The following is an 11,630-nucleotide window of genomic DNA, read 5'->3' on the forward strand; positions in this document are numbered from 1 at the left end:
ATGGTAGTAGCCGTGATGGTGGGCAGTGCTGTAGGGAAGCCCAAAACAAAATTCGTATCGTTTGTGTGTAACACGCAGAAGATCCAAAGCGGAAGTCCTTTTTTTAGTACTCTCGGATCCCTGCTCGTAGATCTAGAGGGAAACACTGCCTTCAGCGGTTACGACTACAAAGCGTCGCGAGCAGGCTCACCCAGCGCCTATGGGCGTGGGATTTGTAATCAGGGAATCTCTCAGTCTGATTGTACCGCCTGCCTTAAAAACCTTGGCGGCCGCATCAGAAACATTTGCGACAACGCCATCGGTGCTCGAGTTCAGCTAACTGACTGTTTCATCCAATACGAGCAGTACAGCTTTTAGTTTATGTCAACGTCTACTCATACGTATATCTATGTTTAAGTTTGCGTCAATAAAGCGTCTCACATGATTCTCTGAGCAAGAGAATCTGATGTTGTGCTATTCTCACCGGACACTATCTGAATCCCTCGTATAATATAACATGATCCGCAAGCGGCGGTAGTCCCTGCCGGGCCTGAAATCAGATAATAAACTAATTACAGCTTTGGAATTGATGAAAAGAGACGTGCGCTAGTATCCCTCTTTTGATAGGAGTGCAGTGATGTTTCCCTACATTACAGGTGCCGAAATCCTTTCATTTTTCTTTCCATCTTCTGAGTGTACTGCGGTATTGTACTCAGTAATACAATCATTCATAATATTGCAAACACCATTAAGTATTCAGAAATTTAGTTTAAGCATACCTTGGAGGACTACAGAGAAAGTTCCAGGGGAATAATCTTTCTTGTATCATAGTATTGAGAGCTTGTTCCAAAGCAAAAGTGCCACAATCTGAGGCACTACGTGATTTATTCGCAAGCCCCAACATAGTTTTAAGGCCGATGCCATGCCATATGTTTTGAAAATTGACTCAAGAGTACGTACTGGGAAGTTTTCAAATCAGAAAAATATAATATGAATATAAATCTAAAGATAAGAGACATTTCAGGCATTCCGTGATCCTATACGATCTCTTCAGTGTTTGTCGTGACATTGTTTTAGCCGTTAAATCCTTACAAAGTAAGGGCTGCAAGAACGTTCTAAGTTATCAACAGTGAGCAATTATTGAATCACTGATTGCACAATAAACTATTTCACCGATGCAATAATCTATTGGAATTATTGTTCGCCCATCCAACTAGATTTTACTATTCGAACCAGTTACACTGTTAATGCAAAAATTTGAATTTACTCTCCATGATATAATTAAAACTTCATTTCTTTTGTTGGAAATATTGTCATGAATCAAAATATATCAACACAAAGATCGAAAATAGATAAACAGCGAAAATAGCTAAACAACTTTTATGCTATATTATTTTAGGAGAGCATTTGAAATTAATAAACAAAATTAAACGAAACTATAATAAATTTGTAGTCAGTCCATCATTGATTTACTTAAAAATAAAAACTTGATATTTAGTTATCTCTCTAAAAAAACACAATAAATCAATCATGATAATTACTATTTATGAAAAAACAATATCACTTGTTTATATTATATCAAGATTTAAAATAACTCAGACAAGTCTTTATATTACATTAACGTTTCAAACTAACTCAGACAAACAACTTTAAGAACTGAATGATGAATAGGATAAATATGACGTGCAAGAAAAATACATTTACGCGCATGTTCTCCGGTAAAACAAGACCATTATTACATGGATGTTAATCCTCACTTGCTACATAGGGGATGTCCCTGGGTGCTAACATAGTATTCAATTTAGTATACCATTCTAACATAGCATTCCATTTAATATACCATTAGGAGATGTCCCTCGGTGTTAACATAGCATTCAATTTAGTATACCATTCTAACATAGCATTCCATTTAGTATAGCATTTTATTTAGTAGGAACTTGAAGTAACAAAACAACACCTTATCATTTCCATTGAAGTAACTGCCATCAAGTATACTTATGATCAGTTAAACTATAGTTTTGCTTAAATCCACAACTATGACTTATATAATAGATGTTTTCCCTCCCGTTTTTCAGATCTCTGCTGATGCAAGGATCGCGCATTGGAGTTCGAAACTATTACTTATATAATAGTAGCTTTCCAGCGTAGACTCAACAATTCAAAAGTAGGTTTGTCTTGCCGCATATTTTCCTTAATAGATTCGCTCTAAGCTGTGGGTAAAAAGAAAGGTCTGCGTATAGCCCGGGCACTCACTCACTTGTGGATCATAACCTTCGCCAAAAGGTCACTGGTTAAAAGCATCCGCGCTAGAGCAATTCTCTTCTGTAGCGGGGTAAAGCAAGGTTCGGTGCTTCTGTCCGGTTGAGGTGGGATGGGCAAGGGTGCCTAATACATGAGCTGTTAGGGTCGGAGAACTGAGGACGGGACGATCAACTCCAGATTTGATTGCGCCGAGATCTGGTAGCACGTAAGCACGACTTTATGACTTTATGCTAGAACACTTAGAATCTATGGTGAAGGACAACCACGATGACACGGGAAGGACACGATATCAATGGTGTGGAAGAGTGGCCAAGATATGGGCCCACAAATTTATTTATAGCAAATTAATTACATTATATGAGGCTAGCGCGTTGACGTGGTTCTCGACGGTATTTATATCCTTGACATGTTCTAACATTTTAAACACTTGTCTATCGTTATACATCGACTAACCATGCCAGCCTCGATTAAATGGGATGGGTTCATCATTATACATCGCCTGACCATGCACAGCCTTGATTAGATGGGATGGAAGGAAAGGATCATGGGATCAATGGATGGAGACTGATGGGCCTGAGGGTGAGGAAGAACCTGCATTAAATGGAATGAGTCCGCAGCGTTGGTGAGGTAAGGAGGTCCTACCCATACCTGGTCTTCATGCGGATTCCAGAAGAGAGAGAACGTAGCACGACCACACAGATCTATCCCACCCAAGTTTTTTTTCTGCAACTTGATCAATTGAATTTGCATTTGGAAGGGATTCTATTGAGCGTGGTGGTGATGGTTACATCCTGATGTGAAGTATTGTTATAATAAAGAACTTGAATGGCGCACTTCGCTACACGGAACGCCCGAAAACATGCAATACGCCACATGTGAGTATCTAAAACAGGCAATACGCCACATGCAATACGCCCGAAAACAGGCAATAATCAAAACATGCATTAGGCTGAAGGTGGCAATCATCAAAATATGCATTACGCCACATGTGAGTATCTAAATCTCAATTCTAGTGTTTAATGTTTGACAAAAGTCTTATCGCTCAGATGAATTTTGTTTCAGCGAGAACGAGGGTTTACTATCACTTCACCTATTTCACCATGGTAACTGTAAGCGGAGCGGGCATGCAAGGCAAGGAGAATCTGTAGAAATCCAGTGAAACCCACTTGTGCTACACTCTATTTCTACCAATTGCTATTTCCACCAATTGCAGTTGCAGGACCCTGATTTCCATTAAGTTGAAAACTTTCAGGAATCTCTTACTCAAAATTGCTTAGGAGGATTGTGTTTGATGTAGCAATAAAATTAATGAATCTAGAAATATTTTCATGGTTAATAATTTTACTGTGGTGTTGTTTTTTAGCAGTGATGTTTTTTCACAAGGTGCATGTGCTATTTGCAGAAATTTTTAAAAGAACTCAATTTCACAGAGAGCTTTGTCTTGCCAGAAACTCTATCTAGCGTGAAGAGTTGCTAAAGATTATTTCAACCCAAGGTTGAATAATAATATCCCGCCCAGGGAATGGGCTTGGTAATTTAGTATTCTTTAAACTAGGGCCATGCTCGCTAGGAAGAACATAATTTGATACAGGAGATTCCAGGGCAACAAACCTCTCACCTTTTCCCCTCCGAAGCAGCAGCACATAAGAGGATGCACGCATTCCAAATGTGGTTATGTTCCAACTGTGGTTCTGTGTTTCTCACAGGGATGATGTTGAGGAATGATGTTGAGGTGCAACGCAACATACATAAGTGCATGAGAAACTTCTTCACATTGTAGTTAATTATTAGCCCCAGGTTGTCCCAAGGTACCTATCGCTGCTGCAGTCACCACACTCCAGGTATGTAGATCTTCTCGTCTTAATTCTGTTGCAGTCACCACACTCTAGGTGTGTAGATCTTCTCGTGTTAATTCTGAAGGGGTATCATCAGGAAGAACCTATAAACAAACAGGGAATCATATCATAAGATATTCAGAAGAAAATGTAACTAACTAATAGCATGTAACTAATTAATTATTGTCATATTTGTGTTTAATTTTCTAACAACATACCTGCCTTGACTGTGTGTGTGTTTGCCAGTGTGTGGTTCACAATTTCTAGCATCTTGTTCTGCATCTGCATCACGGAGTTTCAATTTCTTGCCGATTCTCAGGCCGTTGCGCTGGGGCTGTCGAGAAAGAGTAAGCAGCGGACTGCAAGGTTCTCAGAAAGCAGATTAAGGTGGTAAGTGAAAGTTGAGCTGGATATTTCTTTGAAACAAAACCCTGCAAGTTTGCAACTAAGCCGAGTTAGAGCGCTCAACCAAGAGGTAAGTACAGAACTTCCAACCCTGCTCTGCTAATCTATTTGGAAGACAAAAATAATCTATTGGAAGAAAATAATAATCTATTTAGGTTGCTCAAACCCTCCCTGCTGCATCTTAGATTCTCAAAAACCTCCTCGATGGGAATATTTTCCTGCATTAACAAACCTCACAAAATCAATCTCAAAGCTCCACAGAAACACCTAGTAAAAGACTCAAAAGGCATTCAAGTCCTCCTTACCAAATCCACAACTTCTTTCGCAGCCTTGTCACCCATTTCCGCAAATCGGGTTTACTCACCGCCCCGGCACCCACAAGATACACACATGCAATCCAGCGATCAATGCATCACCAAGATCTATTTGCTTTGATATGCCAATCACCAAACACTTGAGCTGAGGAGATTCGAACTGGGGACGTGAAAAACAGCGTTGGGCTTAAAAAAAAACCAGTAGAAAGATGAGATTTCAGTTGACAGAAAGAAAGAATGTGAGATGTCTGCTTGCACATCTTCACAATATCGATGTGCTTCCCTAAGGCACCAAATAACGGTGGCAATGCACATGCACTACAGGTGGCGGCAATGTACATGCACTGCAAGTGGCGGGCTTCTGGCTTCTTGGTCGATAACCGTGGCAATCTACATGCATAGTTGTTGTAGGTGGAAAAAAACTTGGGATAAAATCATTTGTCCCAATATTTGGTCACAGAAAACGAACTTTGGATAAAAGCAGTGTCCCAACATTTCTGCAACTGGACTTTGGATAAAATAACCGTGTACATTCGTAATGTGCCTCGAAACAAGTGAGGTTTCCAATAAGAGGTGCAAGTGAAAAGTTTGGTTAAAATGCCATTGCGCCAAATTGAAATGCCCAAACCTTAGGTTAAATTTCGGTGAACAGCGCGGTCAACGGCAACTAATACCTGGTCAACGCTCGATCGAACGCTATAGTCCCTGCTATGCCGGAGGCAGGGACTAATAAAGCTATGGTGCAATTCTGTGATCATTATTATTGTTATCAAGAAAATTTGAGAATATATTTGTTAGTATTATGATAATATTATATTTTAAAAATATAAATTATAATAATCTTTTAAGAAAGGAAAGTCAACAAATATTGAAATTTTAGATTAGATCTGAATTTTTTTTATCAATATCTTAAAAGTTATATGTGTAAGGTTTTATGAAAACTACTATAATAATAATAATTTTACTTTATTTTATTTTTTATTTTTGCAATGAATCAATTATTTATAAGATTATATAAATTAGATAATATTAATTTAATATGTGATATGTTTGAAAAAATTTAAATTAATATGAATTTATTTTTATTTTTATTTTAAATTTATGATATGTTTTAGGTAAAGAAATTAATTTATTTCATTATATAATAGATTCTAAATTCTAACATAAAAGGATTGGTTATATGTGTGTTAATTTATATTGAATAAAAAATTACATATAAGTTTTAGTGTGTTGACACGTGTTGGATATTTTAATGTGGGTGATAATTTGATCCATTGAAGTAACCCTATATATGAAAAACTAGTAAACATAATTAAATTTATTATAAAAAAATATTTTCTCAAATTTTAACAAAATGAGATTTATATTTTAAGAAATTTTATCTTATTCTACACTTGATAAATCTCAAATAAAATAAATCTATGTTGTTAATATAATTGAACTTATTTATGTATAGGAAAAAAGATATATACATCTTTACTTTTTTTATACATAGTTATAGAGATGGATGCTCAATTTGTTTTATTTTTCAATTTTTTATTATTAATCATTTTTTATATTATGTGCTAAGCAATTATATATTAAATAGGAAAATAGTTAGACATCTATTTTATAATAAATTATAAAAAATAACCAAATACATAACAAAAAATAAAAATTAAATACCTATTTTTTTAAAAATAATTTTATTCTTTAAAAATATAAAGATAAAAAATTTCGCTCCCATTTACTGCTCATAAAGTATCACCAATATATGAAATTCATAAGAATATAAATTTCATTACTTAAAAAATGATAAAACTAATTTAATTATATAATTAAAAGGGTAAAAAATAGAACTCTTATGTCTAATTATGATTTAATTTATTTTTATTATTTTTATCAATTTCAATAATGCCAAATGTATCATAAAGTGATTTTGTTGTGTATGGGTGTTTAATTGATATGGCTAAACTAATTCAATGTTTATCAACTATTTATATAGTTACATTAATTCTTCTTCTTTATTTTGTTGGATAAATGTATCTTTTCATTTATAAGAAAAAGTTACATATAGCTTAAATTTATAAAGGAGGACTAAAATGAAGGAGATTTTTGAAAGTAATGAGCTTCCTACCATAAAATAACTATGATAATGATAATGACGTGGAAGACTTAGATTTCAAGGGGAAAATGCATGTGACTTTTGCATGACTTTGCCCCAGTTCACTAATTTTTCAGTGTTTTCTTGCATCAGTGCCTTGTTGCTCTTGTATCCTCAGTTTTAGCTTATTTACTGGAGACCACATTGAAATCCATCATTTAAATCCAAGACCGAAGTGTGAGGAAATCGATCCCAACCATTTTCTTCGAACCTTCTCAGCTAGCATGTACTTCACATATTTTCCATGTCATTATTCCACAAGGGGAATCAGTCATGGGTCGTCCAGATCCATATCTTCTAGAAGGTCTGCTACTTTACCTTATTCCAATGGGACCCTATCATTTCCTATGGTAATGAATTTTGCTAGTGCTCTTTAAGAGACTTTTGCATGTCATCTAAGGGACTATGGGATTTACCTTTTGTTGATTGCATGCTTGATGGAATGTTGAATTACTCTTGGGACTCCTTCGAAGTGTCTATTTCTAATATAGGGATTTGATTAGGATTTGGTGTACCCTAGGCAATCAAATTTCTTCTTCATTGGGGGGTTTTCCATGAATCAAATGTATCTTTTTGAGAAGGATTTTTTTGAAACTATTCCTTGGTAATCATTGGAAAATCCTTAATAAGATGTCCATATTCATGACAATGTCTACATCTAAAGGGGACTTTTTCATAATCTAGAGATTGCTTCCAAACACTATCATGATAGTATGTGTATGCATGGAAGAGAGTAGGAGATATTCATGTATACATAAATCCATGCATATGAAGTGTACCAATACTATGAAAAGTGTTTCAATGGCATTTTCGATGCCTTCAAGGCTCTCCCCCTCCCAATATTTCTTGGGAAGGGAAAAGAGATAGACCCACATCGTGGAAACAAGGAAGTCCTCCTTCTTTGGATTATAATGCTCTTTCTACAATCACATTTGAAAAAATATGCCTCCCATCAAAATCATTCAATCTATCTTCCTATCTAAACTAAATATTTATAAAAAAAACTTGGCCTCTAACTCCAATTCTATTTGACACTGGGTGTTGCATTTATTTTAGGTCCACCCAATCAAACCCTTTTTAGAGGTCCATAATAAATTTTCACATCATAGCATGATCCTACATACATTGGACATATTATCTAATCTTACTATATTTAATCTCATATTTTGGATCTTGCATTTCCTTTCACACAGAGCACCTAGATTCTTAGGTTGTCGCAATGCACCCAACAAAGAGTTTGTTATGAAACCATAAGCCCCTCTTTGTCCAGTTATTATATTAAAGGGAAGTTATACACTAGGAGATTCATTGGGAATACCTATGTATATATACTCATTATGAACTCCCGAATGGGGTAGATCCCCTTCTTGCAGAGTGAAAAATATATGGATAAGACCCTCTTTGTCGAGTCATTCTATGAAAAGGATGCCATATGCGAGGAGATTCATGGGAATACCTATGTATCTTTATTCATTACAAACTCCCAAAGGGGGTAGATCCCCCTCTTGCAGAGTGAAGAATATATGGATATGTAGAAGAAAACCTAAAATTTATATAATAGAGCCAAAAAATATTTGTTATATTGATTCCTATTATAATTAATAAAACTTTAAATTTTATTCAATTTTTTTTAAATAATCTCATTTATATAAGTGATTTAATATCTAGTATGAAAAATATTTATACTGAGAAAAATAAATAAAATATTACTCTATTGTAGTGTTATATTAAAAAACAATAAATAAATAAGTTATATTAAAATTACTAAATTATAAACAATTTAATCAAGAAAATATTCATAATATCCATATTACATTAAAATAATAATAATAATAATAATAATAATAATGGTTCGAATTTATAATCCTGATATTTCAAAACTTCATATTTAAATATAATTATTAATATTTCTATATTTAAATCTATAAAATATATATAATATAAATAATATTATTAAAAATTAATATAATTTAATTGTATAAATATATAACAAATGCAAAAATTAAAATATATAAAAATAAATAATATTATTAAATGTTATTATAATTTAATTGTATAAATATATAACAAATGCAAAGATTAAAATATTTAACATGATTACCCTTACATTCACTCTAATTCAATTTCACCTAACCAATGTATTTTAATTTTTATATCGGTACGCATAGTTCATTTTCTCTGTTCTTGTTTGGGTTCCTTTCATGTTGTTATTTGCTTTTAACATAATAACATTAATGATTATGTTTTTATTAATTTTTTCCAGAGTATAGTACCTTTAATATGCTTGTAATTTTATTATGTTTATAAAACAATATTTATATTCATCTAGAATTTTAATTTTTGTGAAAGACATATTAATTTTTAATATTGGTTAGCTAATGTTATTAGTTTTATTAAATAATTTTTTCATCATTCTTTTTTTTTTCACTTATTTTTTAATTTCGTAATTTTATGTGAGTCTACATGAGAGAAATCTCATGGAGCTTATTTGTTTGTCTTTTTCATAGAAGATGAGGTGGTCGTTGTTGCGCTCACTCATAATGAATAAATGATCTAGAGGGGTTGTATTGTTTCTTTGGAAGATTTAGAAGTTGGATTTTAATGGGGCAAAATTGGCTCTTAATGGATCTTACAAGTTGGATGTTAGCAAGGTTATAACATTCCTTCCAAGCCAAAGAGCCCAAAATGAAATGTTGCAAAACCAATAGCCAACTAATTCAATATTTGGGTGAATTTATGGTCATTTCGGGGAGGGTTTCTCCTATGAACACTCTCTTTCCTCCTCTAAAATCTCAATGATAAAGGTTCTCACATGGATTATAAAGGGCCTAATGGAAAAATCAAGCATCTCATTCTAAAATGAAAGATTGCTAAAGAAAATTTGGATATCCTTTTAATGCAAGAGACCAAATGCGATCACCTCATTCTAAGTCAACTAGTCCACTTAGCTAGTCGGGTTGCATGCTTGATCGAGCACCCACTACTTAGTCTGATGGAGAAGATAGAAACCCTCGAGAATGTGCTATGCATGAAGGGATGAAATGGAGATCCAATTTATGCCTAGCATTCGCCCGTTGTCTAGGTAATTCTATTAACCTAATCAAGCCCTGCTAATATATTTTTTCCCATATCTTATTTCCGTATAATACCAACATCATGCATGCCCATACTAACTTTTTAACATGACCCCATGCATGACAACCATAACCTTGACAACATCAGATTTTACACAAAGAGATCACAACCCACTCTCATACCACCTTGTAACTTCCTGCTCAATCATTTACCTAGTTTCACTGGTTTTCCCGGCGTAAGCATGAGCTGAGGGTCATTATGATAAGAATAAAACTCCTATATGACCTTAAGAAGATGGAATTGTGAACTTAAGACCTTATTGACTTCCCTCACATGTTACAGGACCTCTCATAGCTACCCACGAGCTACCAAACCCCTCCAGGTGTCCAACCCTTGAGCTAACTCTCTTTTTCATTGACCTAGGCTCTCAGTCGCTCCGTTGGCAAGGCCTCTAGTCCCTAGCATAAGCCTCCTTCCTAGCAGCTATGGAATTTTCCAGTCAATATGTGCTAGCAACCTGGCATTTTGAGCCATTTTTTTAGGGCTAAAACTCAAGCCTCTACCAAGAACTCATTGAACATTCTAGAAATGGTGAATAACATATAAATAGAGCTTCTAAACCAAAAACTTGAACAAGGGCTGGAATTTACCCCTCCCAACCAAGACAAGCATTATGTCAAACACATGGTGAACATGAAACCTACAAGTCATGAATGCATATCTAAACGTAGGGATATGAAACTTATCCGAGGTTAAAAATAAAGGATCAATGCCTTCTCACAATAGTTACCATAACACCAATTAGGTCATGAATTCATTAAGCGGACATTCATTAATTAAAATGTGATAAGAGTCATACTTAGATCTATCATATAACTATGATTATAACAAGAATATTATCAAGTAGATAACAAAGATAGAACAACCACTAAAGCCAGATAATAACAAGTATAATTACTCATCAAAGAAAAGAGAAACTTATACCTTATTAACCATATACATAATCCAACCAAGTCAGGGACTTCCATGTACCACTCTACTATAGATTGCGCTGAACCAAATATTTCTTTCAGCCAATCACCCCCATGCCATATTCCAATAATCAATACAGGATCTCATGGGATAAACCAATTCATAGAAAAACAAGGGAATCCATAGTTTAAGCCACCTCCACCCTCACCATACCATGATCTCACCTAAATGGTCCCGACATCATTAAAACCAAACTCAGCTTGGATCCCTCAGAATTCCTTCACCATCCCTTGAGGAATTTACCTATCTCCACCTAGCTATTGAGGGTTTCACATAGAAAATCAACTCCACCCCAACCCTTGGGCCTTTCTTGAGACCACCTCACCCGGATCTGAAACCTTTCAACAATCGAAAGCTTAACCAAGAAAAAATCCCCTCAGACCATGACTATTTATAAATGGAAAGGTAATGCTAAAACCATTGTTGAAACCTAGAAAAACCCATTCCAATAACAACAAATGAACCGAATACACACATGCACATACCATGCATGCCAAAAATAGCTAGGAAATCATACATGCAACCTGTTACCTGCAAGTATTCCTGTTGAAGCTACTTGACGCAACCTTTGCTAGCTTGATTCTT

General features: G+C 34.6%; 1 pseudogene; it reads left to right on the forward strand.

The window, feature by feature from the left end:
- LOC149176631 (antifungal protein ginkbilobin-like protein pseudogene) lies at positions 1–357 on the forward strand (annotated as a pseudogene).
- The last annotated feature ends 11,273 nt before the right edge of the window (positions 358–11,630 follow it).

Source organism: Pinus tabuliformis, chromosome 4_1, assembly GCF_031772625.1.
Source record: "Pinus tabuliformis cultivar Carrire ecotype Pingquan chromosome 4_1, CPIR1, whole genome shotgun sequence".
NCBI classification, from domain to species: Eukaryota; Viridiplantae; Streptophyta; class Pinopsida; order Pinales; family Pinaceae; genus Pinus; species Pinus tabuliformis.